Genomic DNA, 13,514 nt, shown 5'->3' with positions numbered 1-13,514 from the left:
ACCCCGAGGATGGTTGGGTGTAGCTGGGAGCGCAGGCAGATCTCCCCCACAGCCAGCTCAGCTTCCCCCTTTCCTCACGGGGCAAGGGCAAAGGGTTTTAACATGAGCAAGAGCATCACAAACCATCTGAGCTGCGGATTTGGCTTTGCACAGAGCTCTCCTCCTCCCCTGGCTCTCCCGCCTGGCCACAGGCAGTGTGAAATCACCACCTTTGCATTCCCTGCTCTTAATTTACTGCAATGCCTGAGAGCTCCCACTTCCCTCCTGGGTGCCTCAAAGCAGAGCTGGAGAGCGGCGCTGAGGCGGGAGGGTTTGTTTGCATTTACAGGGAAACCTGTTAATAAAGGAGACCAAAGGGACTGCTCTTTTCCTGGCTGCAGGAACAGATGGCTGGATAACGCAGTGCAATTAATATGCAGGGAGTCCTGCCGGGGCAGGGATTTGATTGCCTGTTAGGAGAGGTTAGCACGCTCAAGCTGAGCTCTGCCACCAGACTGCCCGTCCCTGGCACCTGCTGCCTGCAGGGACTCTGTGGGGACACTGGGACAGTGGATGTGGTCACAGATGAGACTGTGGGGCAGGATGCAAGCTGGGGACTCCGGGACAGTGGCAGGTCTCTGCTTCTCCCATACTGGGTGATGTTCTGGGAGGGTTTGCCCTTTGGGTTTGTAAAAGCAAAGGGTGGCTCTGGTGATGAATGAGTGCTCAGAGGTACTTCCAGGCTGGAAGGGCAACTCTGGATTGTGTTCTTTGCTCCTGGACTTGTTACCTCTGAGTAAGGATGTGCCAAGGAAAGCAGCAGGCAGGAGCTCCTGGATGAGCTGAGGGAGGTGGGCACAGGAGGTGGACATCCCCTTGCTGCAGCACGGCACGGGTACAGAACAATTCCCAGGCCTTCAAAGAGTGACGCGATAAATCCACAGGGAAGAAAAACCCCTGCCAAGGACTAGGAGGGTTAGGGAGCCCTGAGGAAGCAGGAAACCCAGCAAACCCACCCCAGCACTGAGCTGGGCCACGCGGCCGCACGGTCAAGCCCGAATCGATGGGAGCCTCCAGCCGCCGGGCCAGGATCGAACGGCCCAAGGTCACCCTGGGCACGTGTGGGGCCGTCCCTGTGTCCCCATCCTATCCTGGGCTCTCACGGGATCGCCGTGCCCCCAGCCCCTTCCCCTTCATACCTTCGCTTTCCCTCCCCATTTTCGGGTATTTTCTTCCCCCTCCCCGCCTCGTCGAGGTTGTTGAGCACCATGAAAGCCAGCGGCAGGCTTTGATCAGGGGCTCCTGCCTGTGCCGTGCCGGCAGCACGCTCCCGCACGGCACCGCCACTCCCGGCCGCCCGTTCTCCTGCGTCAGGAGGAGGCTGCTGGAGATGTCGAACCTCAGCGCAAATCCTTGCAATTAGGCCTGTTCTGCTGCCTGCCTCGTTTGATCTCCTTTAATTATTTATCACCTTTTCTTTCTCCTCTTTCCTAAATCCTCGGTTTCTTTCAAGTGATGATTCCCCTCCTCTCCCCCCAGCCGTGGCTGGCTCTGCCTGTTTGCCTGCAATTACCGACCCTTCTGCTTCTTCCACCTCTCCCCTTTTGTTCTCCATCAGATCACTCCTCGCTGCCCTCATGGCTTCACCCTGCCCGCCTGCCCGACAGCTTTTTCTTCCTGCTTTTCTTGAATTTTTCCCACCTGGCTGGCTATTGCCTCTCTCCATCCCATTCCAGGTGTGGTTCTGGCTGTGTTTGCTGCCCGTGCCAGGGGTCCTGCACCCTGGGCTGGGCTATGCTCCATCTCCCACAGCTGTTCTCCCGGGCTACTGGTCAAACCCTGCAGTGGTCCTGCTACAAAGCCCTGGCTCCTGGCCAAAACCAGGAAGCTCCATGGGGCTTCTGTCCTTGCTGTGCCAGGGTCTCCCTGTGCTGCTTTTTCATCCCTCATTTCTTTGTTTCCCAGGACCTGATGCATTATTCAGCGCTGCGGACGCCGCGGGGCGTTGGGAAGATAACGGTGCTGCAAAGGGCATGGGCTCACCCTGGCGATGCTGGGCTTTCCTGTCATGGGCTGATTTTCCCCTCCAGCATTAAACCAGGAATAGTCCTGACCGTGCAGGAGGTGTCACCTCCTCCTTGGAGGTGACATCTGCTGTCAGCCCTGGGGGGAACACGGCAGGGGGAGGCAGCAGTGGCCCTGGCTGTGCTCCAGGGGCTGTACCTCCCAAATCCAGCCCCATGGCTTGGCTGGAGTTTAATAGAGATGCAGGTCCAGCACATGGCCACTTGTTTCTGTAGTCCTGACATGGATAATGGATGCAGGATGCAGGTTTTGCTCGGCATATGTAGCAAACAACCCCAAACTGTTGTTTAATCCTTGTGGAAAGAGGATGCTCATGCCCTCCAACCCTGTTTGCATCTGGGCATGTGAACCCTCAGCTGGACCTGTCCCCATGGCTGCTGCCACCTCAGCCTGTGCACAGGGATGAGGAGGAAGGTGAGGGATGGAGGGATTTCGGGCTGGTTCCCATTTTGGTTCCTGGGTCTGTCCTCCCTCAGGAAACAGCATCACCCAGCTGCCACCAGCTGTGGGGACATGCCCACCAGGACAGGCCTCTCCAGCCTTAGCTGCCCCTAGGAAAGCTCCCTTTAGACCCCATCTCTGACTCCCCATCCCTGTCTCTGCAGAAACTCCCTCCCCAAATCCTGCTCCGAGGCCAAATCCCCCATGGGGTGATGGCCAGGTGCTTTTGTTGGGCTCTGCCTGGGAAGCTGCAGCCAGATTCAGGAGGGAACTGTGGTCACAGGGGATGCAGAGCTCAGACAATGCAGGGGAAACTGAGCCAGGGGTGGGACCGGGTGCCCCCAGCCAGATGCATCTGATGTCCCTGGCAGAGCAGCCGGGGTGAAATCAGAGTGTTTTGGGAAGATAAACCCTGGCCATGACCACACTGGGCAGTTTTGAGGTGGTTTAGGGGAGGTTTGGGAGCTTTCCCCCTTCTCTGGTTTCACCATTTCCTGCCTGCTGAGGAGGGCGAGTGCTTGGCATCACCAAAGGAAATGAAAATTAATTATGGGCTCATTAACACGGACTCGTTACCTGAGCTGCAGCACTGGGGAGTGTCCCCAATGGGGACCTGACACCTCCTGCATCACCACAACCCCCAGCCATCCCAAAGCCCCCACAGCTGCCAGGGTGGGGGTGTTCCAGGCGCTCCCAGGCAGTGCTGGAGAATCAGCTGGGAACTGGGCAGGGCTGGGGACACTGGGCTGGTACTGGGGGACCTCTGGGGGCATCATGGTGAGGAGGTAAAGGGTGGGATGAAATTCAGGGTGAAATATGGGATGGGATGTGATTCAGAGTAGGATATGAGATGGGATACAGGGTGGAATACGGGATGAAATGCAGGGTGGGATATAGGATGGGATGGGATACAGGGTGTGGTGTGGGATAGGATGCAGTGTGGGATATGGGATGGGATACAGGGGGAGGGGCTCGGTGGAAGGATGGGGGGCTCTGTGCAGTGGGGAAGAGCTGTGGAGGGATGAAAGGGGCTGTGTAAGGACAGGGGGCTCTGTGTAATGACGGGGGGATCTGTGTAAGGGGGGTCTGTGTAATGACGGGGGGATCTGTGTGAGGATGAAGGGCAGGTCTGTGGAAGGCCAGGGGTCTATGGAAGGGTGGCACTCTGTGTAAGGATGATGGGGGGGGGGTCTATGGAAGGACCGGAGATCAATGGAAGGACGGGGGTCCATGAAATGACAGGTCTCTATGGAAGGACGGGGGTCTGTGTAAGGACGGCAGGGGTCTGTGTAAGGATGACGGGGCTCTGTAAGGATGACAGGGGTCTGTGTAAGGATGACGGGGGTCTGTAAGGACGGCAGGGGTCTGTGTAAGGATGACAGGGGTCTGTGTAAGGATGACAGGGGTCTGTGTAAGGATGACGGGGCTCTGTAAGGACGGCAGGGGTCTGTGTAAGGATGACGGGGGTCTGTGTAAGGATGACGGGGCTCTGTAAGGACGGCAGGGGTCTGTGTAAGGATGACAGGGGTCTGTGTAAGGATGACGGGGGTCTGTAAGGATGACGGGGCTCTGTAAGGATGACAGGGGTCTGTGTAAGGATGACGGGGCTCTGTAAGGATGACGGGGGTCTGTGTAAGGATGACAGGGGTCTGTGTAAGGATGACGGGGCTCTGTAAGGATGACAGGGGTCTGTGTAAGGATGACGGGGCTCTGTAAGGACGGCAGGGGTCTGTGTAAGGATGACGGGGCTCTGTAAGGACGGCAGGGGTCTGTGTAAGGATGACAGGGGTCTGTGTAAGGATGACGGGGCTCTGTAAGGATGACAGGGGTCTGTGTAAGGATGACGGGGGTCTGTAAGGACGGCAGGGGTCTGTGTAAGGATGACAGGGGTCTGTGTAAGGACGGCAGGGGTCTGTGTAAGGATGACGGGGCTCTGTAAGGATGACAGGGGTCTGTGTAAGGATGACGGGGCTCTGTAAGGATGACAGGGGTCTGTGTAAGGATGACGGGGCTCTGTAAGGACGGCAGGGGTCTGTGTAAGGACGGCAGGGGTCTGTGTAAGGATGACGGGGCTCTGTAAGGATGACAGGGGTCTGTGTAAGGATGACGGGGGTCTGTGTAAGGATGACGGGGGTCTGTAAGGATGACGGGGGTCTGTGTAAGGATGACGGGGGTCTGTAAGGACGGCAGGGGTCTGTGTAAGGATGACGGGGGTCTGTGTAAGGATGACAGGGGTCTGTGTAAGGATGACGGGGGTCTGTAAGGATGACGGGGGTCTGTGTAAGGATGACGGGGGTCTGTAAGGACGGCAGGGGTCTGTGTAAGGATGACGGGGGTCTGTGTAAGGATGACGGGGGTCTGTGTAAGGATGACGGGGCTCTGTAAGGATGACAGGGGTCTGTGTAAGGATGACGGGGCTCTGTAAGGACGGCAGGGGTCTGTGTAAGGATGACAGGGGTCTGTGTAAGGATGACGGGGCTCTGTAAGGATGACAGGGGTCTGTGTAAGGATGACGGGGCTCTGTAAGGACGGCAGGGGTCTGTGTAAGGATGACAGGGGTCTGTGTAAGGATGACGGGGGTCTGTGTAAGGATGACGGGGCTCTGTAAGGATGACAGGGGTCTGTGTAAGGATGACAGGGGTCTGTGTAAGGATGACAGGGGTCTGTGTAAGGATGACGGGGCTCTGTAAGGACGGCAGGGGTCTGTGTAAGGATGACGGGGCTCTGTAAGGACGGCAGGGGTCTGTGTAAGGATTACGGGGGTCTGTGTAAGGATGACGGGGCTCTGTAAGGACGGCAGGGGTCTGTGTAAGGACGGCAGGGGTCTGTGTAAGGATGACGGGGCTCTGTAAGGATGACAGGGGTCTGTGTAAGGATGACAGGGGTCTGTGTAAGGATGACGGGGCTCTGTAAGGACGGCAGGGGTCTGTGTAAGGATGACGGGGGTCTGTGTAAGGATGACAGGGGTCTGTGTAAGGATGACAGGGGTCTGTGTAAGGATGACGGGGCTCTGTAAGGACGGCAGGGGTCTGTGTAAGGATGACGGGGCTCTGTAAGGACGGCAGGGGTCTCGCAGCAGCGCGGCGCGGTGCAGACACGCCCTCCGGCCGGCAGGCGGCGCTGCGGGCGGCGGCGGCGCGCTCCCCCGCGGCGGCGGCGCTCTGTGTCGGGCGGCTCCGTGTGCCGGAGCTGTCCAGCACTTCAGCAGGGGCCGCGCCGGGGCCGCGCGGGAGGGGCCGCGGCCGGCGGGACCCCCGGCACCCCCGGCACCCCCGGCACCCCCGGCACCCCCGGCACCCCCTGCGGCCGACAGAGACCCAGCGGCGCCGGGCCCAGCGGGACGGCGGGGCGAGGTGAGGCGCGGCCGGGCCCGGGGCTGTCGGGCCGGCACCGGGCAGGGGGGGCCGGGAAGGGCGAGGGGGGGGGCGGTGGGAGCGCACTGCGCCCTGAGGGGGACGCTGGGAGGTGCAAGGGGTGCGGGAGGACGAGACCCCCCCACCCATCCGGTGGTGCTGGGGACAGGCGGGTGACGGCCCCCAGTGATGGGGATTTGGGGGTGCGGTGCTCCTCAGGGGGCTGGGAACTGGGGTCTCCAAAGGACGTGGTTGGAAGGGATGGGGAAGGCGTGCATGGTATTGTGCGTGCTGGGACAGCTGGGGACCCCACTGGGGGGGGTGTGCCGGGGGTGTCGCCCCGTGAGGTTTTATGCTCCAGGGGGTGTGGGATGGGGTGAGGAGTCTGGACATGAGGTGACTTTTGGGGTACAGGGGGTCCCTCCAGCGACGCGGATATGCCGGGGGCTCCCTGGTGCCGGGGGAATGGCTGGGGGGGCACCCACATCCCTCTTTTCCATGCTGGGGGGAGACAGGATGGGACTGGGACAGTGAGTGACCCCCAGCAGTAGATTTTTGGCTGGGAAGGACGGGACAGGGATGATCCCTTAGCAGATGCTGGTGCCTTGTGTGGTGCAGGTGGGAGACAAGGTCCCCAAAGCCCCTTTTTCTGCTGTGTGGACCCCCAGGCTGGGCTGGGGAGGGTTTGGCTGATGAGATTTCAAACCCTGCGGGTGTTGCACGAGGGAAGGAGAGGGGGCAAGGCTTGGCAGCGGGGAGGCACAGCAGCAACTCAACCGCTTGTCTTTTGGGAGTGTTTTGTGCTTCTCCTTCCCAGATCAGGTTTGTCCCCAGGGATGTCCGGGCTGTGCCATGCAGGGGGCTGGTGGTGAGGGGTCGGGCCATGGCTCAGGGGGAGCAGGTGGCTTTCAGAGGACACAGGTTCATTCATTTCCTCCAGAGCAAGATTTCAGACTGGATGTGTCTTGGTTTGCCTGTGCTCCCACTGCTGTTGGGGGGTCACCTGGGAGCTGGCAGGATTTGGAGGTGTCTCAGGTTGATGACAGATGTCAAGGACCTTCTCCGAGGGTGCAGATGCTCACTGGTTTCCTTGCCCTGGCATGCGGATTCTTCTCTGGCAGGAGCACAGGGACACCCCTGCTGGGGGGGATTTTGGGGACAGTGTTTGTGTCCAAACACACATCGTCATCGCTCTGTCCCACTCTGCAAGCGTGGCCTCACACAGTGCCACCCTCTGTGTCTCACCTGCTTTCCCCAGAATTCTCCTGGCATCCCACCTGCCTCCCCCTGCCCCAGGACTCATCCTGACAATGCATACAGGGAATGTCAGGGACTCTCAGAGCCAGAAATTTGGCACATTTTAAGGGAACCTTTGGTCCTTGGTCACTGTTGGGAATGGCAAGCAAGGGTTTTGCCAGGCAGAGGGGTGCAGGGGTCTCGGTTGGCTTTGTCTCTGGTGCCAAGAAAATGCTGCTTTTCCCCTGGACAAAGGGTCTCGTGCCCCAGGGGCCAGATCCAGTTGTGGGTGGGTGTGTGGCAGTGAGTCCTGGAGGCTGCTGGAGCAGGGAGCAGAGGGTGCTCACCCCATATCTCTGGGCAGGGGATGCCTGCGGGGTGCAGGTCACCCTGTGGGGTTAGTGCTTATGCTGAGGGTCTGCCAGATGTGGGGGTCCCCAATCCCCAGAGTCCTTTCTCCTCCTCCTCCTCCTCCTTCCTGTCTCCCAGCTCCCGTTTTCCCCGGCCAGGTGGCCCGTGGCTTATATAATGTGCTCAAACCCCGGAATAGCTCCTCCCGTTACACAACCACCCAGCCAGCCACGGGGTGGGGGGGGCGGTGGGGGCGGTGGGGGGGATTCCCAACTGGATGCTCCCCCTGCACTGGCCGTGACCCCCCCTCTACCTGCAGTGCTCAGCTCCAGGGGTTGTTCACAGGGATTGTGTCCCCATTGGGGAAGGTGACCTCATTGTGACAGTCATCCCCCTGCTCCTCCATGTGCTCAATAATTGTTTTTATTTGTAGTAGTGTTAGTACTCCCCTTCCTCAGAGGGGTGATGGGCCTTGTGCTGACCGTACCTCCTCCTGACTCCTTGCCCAGAAAGCAAATGGCCCCAAAGGTGCAAAACCTGAGGTGGCTGTTCCCCCTCTCAATCCCCATTCCTTGTTTTAGCACCTCCTGTTTGGGGAAGGTCTGGCAGGGCATTTCCAAGAGGATGAGGGAAGTGTGGCCAAAGGGGTACAGGGCTGGGGATCCCGTAGGAAAATCCATCACCTGGATCTGCTGCCTCTCCACTCAGCATGGGGGGGATTGCTGTTGCCACGTGGATGTGCTGCTCCTTTCCCTAATCCCTGATTCAGGAATGGGGTCACTGCATGGGTCCTGGCGCTGCTCCCTATCATGGGGTGACCCCTTTCCCACCAGCTCTTCTCCAGCCAGAGCTGAGAGTGGAGCTCCTCAATAGCCAACAGCCCAAGGGGTTCAGGCTGGGGGGGGCTTCAGATGGAGCATTTTGGGGACAGGAGTAAATCCTGGCTCCTCACCCTCCATTGTGCCCTTTTCCCTGGATCATCTCCAGGGGATCTCTGTGCCCACACCCCTGTGTGATGCTTGTCCAGTGTGGGACCCATCCCCAACCCTGGCTCCTCCATCCCTACATCCCCAAGCCAGGAAGGAGCCCAGTTGCTTAGCAACTGTTTAGCTTCTCCACCAGCCTCCTCATCTATTTTAAAATATATATGTATTTTTATATGTGTGTGTATATATATATATCTGCACAGACGTAGATGCACATGCATCTGCAGCTCCTGACCCCCCAGCCAGCATCCATATATTCTTTACTAATTGCTTTAAAGTCTGTCAGGTGTCAAAATCTGTTCAGGCAGCTACAGGAAAAGATGCTCTGGGCTTGGGGAAATAGGGATGGAAGCACGGGGAGGGCTGTCACCCATCCATTCCCACTGCCCCTTCCCACGGACGTCGGACGTCGTCCCTGTGCCTTGGGGCTGGAGGGCAGTGCTAACGAGCCCCAGAATGGCTGCACTTTTAAAGCCACATTTGCCTTTTTTCCTCGTTCTTGAAGGTCTGACTCACAGTTTTTGGCACTGGAAGGCAGCTCCGGAGAAGGTCAGCCCAATTAATGGCAGCAACCCTGGACTTTTCCTCCTTGTAACTCCAGCTGGGTGTTCAGAGGAGGCTGGCTGCCTAGCCATGGTGTTCTGGCATATTTTGTGTCCTGAAAAAAAAGATCTTCTCCCAGCTGTCGCCACAGCACAGACAGGGAGCAGCCTGGGATGGGGCTGTGCATGCCGGGGGACAGGGTTATAGTTTCAGTCGGTGGTGGTGTGTCCTGATGAGATCTCAACAGGCAGGAGAACCACGGGGACCACCCCTCTCAGCCTCTCTGGAGTGACTGGAGCATCCTCACCTCATCTGGGCTGTCGCTGGCGTGTTGGAGCCGAGCTCTGGCACGCTCAGTGCACGAGTGGTCCAGGGAGCCGCCGTCCTGGGCTCTGTGCCCACATCCCGTGCCCGCATCCCGGCACGCGGGTGCTCACGGCCGCCCCGGCTGGTGCAGCTGGATGTGGCGAGAATTAATGGAGCACCGGCCGGAGGCGGCTTTAATTAGCACCGAGGCACGGGGAGGGGGCAGGATGCCCGGGGACCGCTGCCGCCTTTCCCTAGCGAGGGAGAGATGCCGGGAGAGCATCCAGGCACCCGGGAGAGCATCCAGGCACTGCCTCCTCCCCGCTGCCATCCCCGCTCCCCCCGGGAAGCGGCTCCAGCCGCAGTACGGCGGCAGGGCCCTGCGGCGGCTGCTCAGCGCCGGGGGCTGCGGGCATGGCCCGGGGGCTGAGCGGGGCCCAAGGGGGATTTTAGCCCAGCCGGCTGGGAAGGGGCTTGTTCTGGGCTGGGAAATAAAAGGGCCAAAGCAGTTTGGGGAAATAACACTCTTTTCCCCATCATTTTGCTTCTTTCCTTTCGGGCTGGAGTTCTGAACCTGTGAGCTGGACAAAGCCCGGGTGGAATGGCCCCAGGGCTGGGACATGGGGGCGGTCACATCCTGGGCCACCCCACCCCAGCCCACAGGGAGTGAGCTCCGTTCACATCTTGGCTGGAAACCAGCAGCCCCAAACTCTGGCAGGATGGCGAGGCCGGGCTTTGCACCCTGAGCTGTCAGGGCCTGTCCTGGCTGTGTGACGGGCACAGTGCAGTGTGTCTGTTCTTCTTTCTGTCCTGGCAGTCTCTGAGCTGGTACTGCAGGTGCCCAGGTCCTCCACACCCTGGGTGTGGTTCAGCATGGCTGGGGAGGGAGGGAGAGAGACCCAGGCATGGGATGGAGGATGGTGGTGGAAGGTGAGGAGGAGGACAATGGAAAAGAGGGATGAAGATGGAAGATGGGGATGAAGAGGAGAATGGAGAATAGGGATGGGTATGGAGAATGGGGATGAGGATGGTCAATGGGGAAGATGATGAGGAAGAGGATGAGGAGGAGGAGGAGGATGGGGGATGAGGATGGAATTCGGGGATGAGTTTGAAGATAGGGGTGGAGGTGAGGATGGAGGATGGGGCATCTCTGAACACTTCCAAAAGCTCTAATCCAGGTATCAGAAAGCACCTGCAAGCTGAAAAGCTGGATTGACCTCCCCAGGGCCCAAGGTGGTACGTAGGAAGAGGATCAGGATCCCAAATATGTGGGCAAATGCCTAATTAATATGGGAAAACAGGGATTTGCTCAGGAGTCTCCCCAGCAGCTCCAGCCCATGGTGCCAGGGGGTTTGGGCCCTCCTGGGTGCCAGTAAGGGAATTTGGGACATGGGAATGGATGTCAGCAACTGTCCCCAGCTACATCCTGCAGCCTTTGGGAGTGTGTGGAGACACAGAGCTCACCCCAGGATGCCTCCTCTCCCTCTGGGTGAGGCAGCCAGGCAGTGGCTGCCAGTGATGGATGTTTTGTGGGTAATTACTGCAGATAATGAAATATTTAACTATCATCTTTATTACTGGGGTAGTGCTGAGCGGGGTGGGAAACCACTGCTGTTTGGCCAGGGCTGTGCTGATGGGTTTGGTGCTGATTTTGGTGCTGGCAGAGCCAGTGGTCCCTGTGTGGTGGCCAGTGGATTGAGGTCGTGGTGGTGGCAGCCACTCTGTGTCCCTGAGCTATCCCTTGTGAGTGCAGGGCATCGCTGGGGCTCTCCTTGTGGGGCAGGGACAGCACAGACCCAGCTGGGGGACATGGGCTCCCTCTGCCCTGATGCCTTGTCCCCATTGTCACCAGCAGTGTAGGGCTGGCTTGCCTGGGGCCCCTTTGGAGAGCTGGGAGGAGGGTTGTGGGTGGGTTTTTCCCATTCCTTTGTTTCCCTGCCCGTGCTGTGGCTGAGGCAGGGGGCAGCTCCCACGGTGGATATTGCTCCAGGCTGAGGGGACACTGGGATGCAGTACCATGTCCATCCCCAGTCCAGCTCCACCTTCTTGACCCCAGGTGCAAGGGGATTTCTCCAACTCCATCCTTTTCATGGGAACTGGGAGCATTTCCTGGTGGATCTGCATGCCTCCCCCACCATGCAGCCTTCTCTCACAGGTACCCATCCAGCTGCCAGTTTGTCTCCATCTACCTGCCCAGCTCTATATCCCACACAGTCTCAAGATTTTTCAGCAATGAATTTATCCACTGCTGGGCTCGGGATAAAATGAATTCCCACTGGGGACAAGCAAGCAGAGGCTGCTGCAGAAAGCATCCTCTCTCCTTTCCCGAGCCCTTCTGTGGGGAAAGGTTTCTAAGCAGGGAGCTTCCCCCTTTCCCTGACTTCCTTCCAGGTTTTTGGCTTCATGTCCTGATGGGAGAAAGAGGGAGAGGAGCCCCCAGGGCAGGTTTTTCTGCAGCATCTCTGTTCTTCAGCCTGGAGCCATCCTGGGATATTGGAGGGGGCTGGGTTCAGGGTGGGCAGGGAGGGCTGAGCAGGGTGTGTCATGGGGTCTGAAACGTGGGTGCTGCAGGCAGGGGGGGAGAGGGGGACCCTCCAGGTGCAGGGATGAGCATCCAGGAGTGCAGAGCCCTGCCTGGCTCCTGCTGCACCAGCAGGACCTCCCCCGTGCCTCTGCGGAAATAAAGGCAGCTGGCTCCTCTCTTCATGGTAGTAATGGGGAAAAAAAAAAAAAAAGCACCTTGTAATTAAGCACTCAGCTGCTGTCCTCCCTGGGCAGGCTCGTGGGAGAGAAATGACTGTGTGGGGCAGCCAACGGGAAGCAGGAAAGACAGGGATGTCCTGTGGGGATGCTGTGGGGTGGGAGACACCTTCTGGCCAGGTTGGGATCCCCACCACTTCAGGGAGGGCTCTGAGGTATTTTCTCTTCTCAAACAGCAAAGAAACCTCATCAAAGCCTCTCGTAGGTCATCTGCATTCCCACCCTGGCTCTGTCCCAACTGGCATGGCCTTGGAAAGCTCTGAACTGCCTGGTATCCTGGTAGAATGGTACACTGGGAATGGCAAACATTTCCTGGGCTTGAAACAGTGTGGATCAGTCCCTGATCCATCTACTTTTTCCACTTCTGCTGGGCTTAGGGATGCCTCCTTCCCTGGGCCCATGTTTGCCCCATCGTGCATGGGCAGCATGGGTCAGCCACCCAAGGATTGGCTGCTTCCTGCATAGGAGATGACTTTCAGGCATCACCCATCCTTGGAAAAGCTTCTCCAGCAGGATCCCTGGGATAGAAACACCTCAGAGAAGTGACTTTCTGGAAAAAGCTGCTTCTCCAAGCCCAAATCCAGCTTAGAGAGTGAGGCAGGATACTCTGCCTTTGCTTCTGATTGTTTCTCTTTGTGCAGGGCCCCTGTAAAGGCCAGGTGGTGCCTTTGCAGCCTGGTGGAGCTGGTGGTTAAGGCAGCAGATCTCCAGTGGGAGCATCCCATGCTTGGGAGAGGGCTGGGGTGCTGGGCGGGGGAGCTGGGGCACAGCAGGACAACAGGGACAGTGAGGAATGGGTGCTCAGCCATGCACTGATGGCCTGAGGGTGCTGAGACAGGGCTGTGTCTGTCTGGTTGATCCAGGAGATTTGGGAGCATCTTCTCCCTCAGGCTCAGGGAGCATCAGCACAGCAGTGCTGCTCAGGGACAGTTGTCCTCTTCCAGGGGTTATTTTTGGAGCCAAGTGAGGACACATTGACTGACTGTGTGGTGGAAAGAGGAGGCAGAGACACGTGAAGATGAAGGAGTAGGGAGAAGGCAGGGAGGCAGAGGCTGGTGGGGATCATCATCTCCCCTTGCAGCCCACACTGGGCCATGCCAGAGGTTGCCAGGCCATAGCCAAAGAGTGCCAGGCCATGGCTCAACAGCATCAGCAATGTTTGCTGCCTGAGCCAGACATCAGGATGTCCCACCACTGCAACCAAACCAGCCAGTGCAGCTGGGAAATGCAGATATCTGAGGCTCTTGGGTCCCTAGAGGACTGTAAGGATAGATGCCGGTCCCTGCTCCAAACCCACACTGGCTGACAATGGGGTCCATGGGGTCCATGTCCTGCTGCTGCTGTAGAGTCTTGGGCCCCACAGACCCACCCTTGGCCAGGTTTTTCCAGTACAAGGCTGGAGCAGATCATCCTCCTCTCTTTCCCAGGAGCCAGCCCTCTTGTCAGGGTGGTGGAAGTAGCCCCAGCCTTGCTT

At 58.6% G+C, this 13,514-nt stretch overlaps 1 protein-coding gene and 1 long non-coding RNA gene across 2 annotated transcripts in view; one reads left to right on the top strand and one right to left on the bottom strand.

The window, feature by feature from the left end:
- Positions 1 to 13,514, bottom strand: part of LOC137485672 (uncharacterized) — a 161,039-nt gene that overhangs the window by 65,802 nt on the left and 81,723 nt on the right. The gene's annotated exons all lie outside the window — the stretch shown is intronic.
- SRRM3 (serine/arginine repetitive matrix 3) overlaps positions 5,696 to 13,514 on the top strand; it is a 28,657-nt gene continuing 20,838 nt past the window's right edge. The window contains exon 1 of the mRNA XM_068210245.1: positions 5,696 to 5,858. The gene's annotated coding sequence lies outside the window, so the exon portion shown is untranslated. The remainder of the gene's footprint in view (positions 5,859 to 13,514) is intronic.

The sequence above is a fragment of the Anomalospiza imberbis genome, chromosome 20, assembly GCF_031753505.1.
Source record: "Anomalospiza imberbis isolate Cuckoo-Finch-1a 21T00152 chromosome 20, ASM3175350v1, whole genome shotgun sequence".
Classification (NCBI taxonomy): Eukaryota; Metazoa; Chordata; class Aves; order Passeriformes; family Viduidae; genus Anomalospiza; species Anomalospiza imberbis.
Note: the sequence above shows the minus strand (reverse complement) of the source record. Positions and strands in the feature narration are given on the sequence as shown.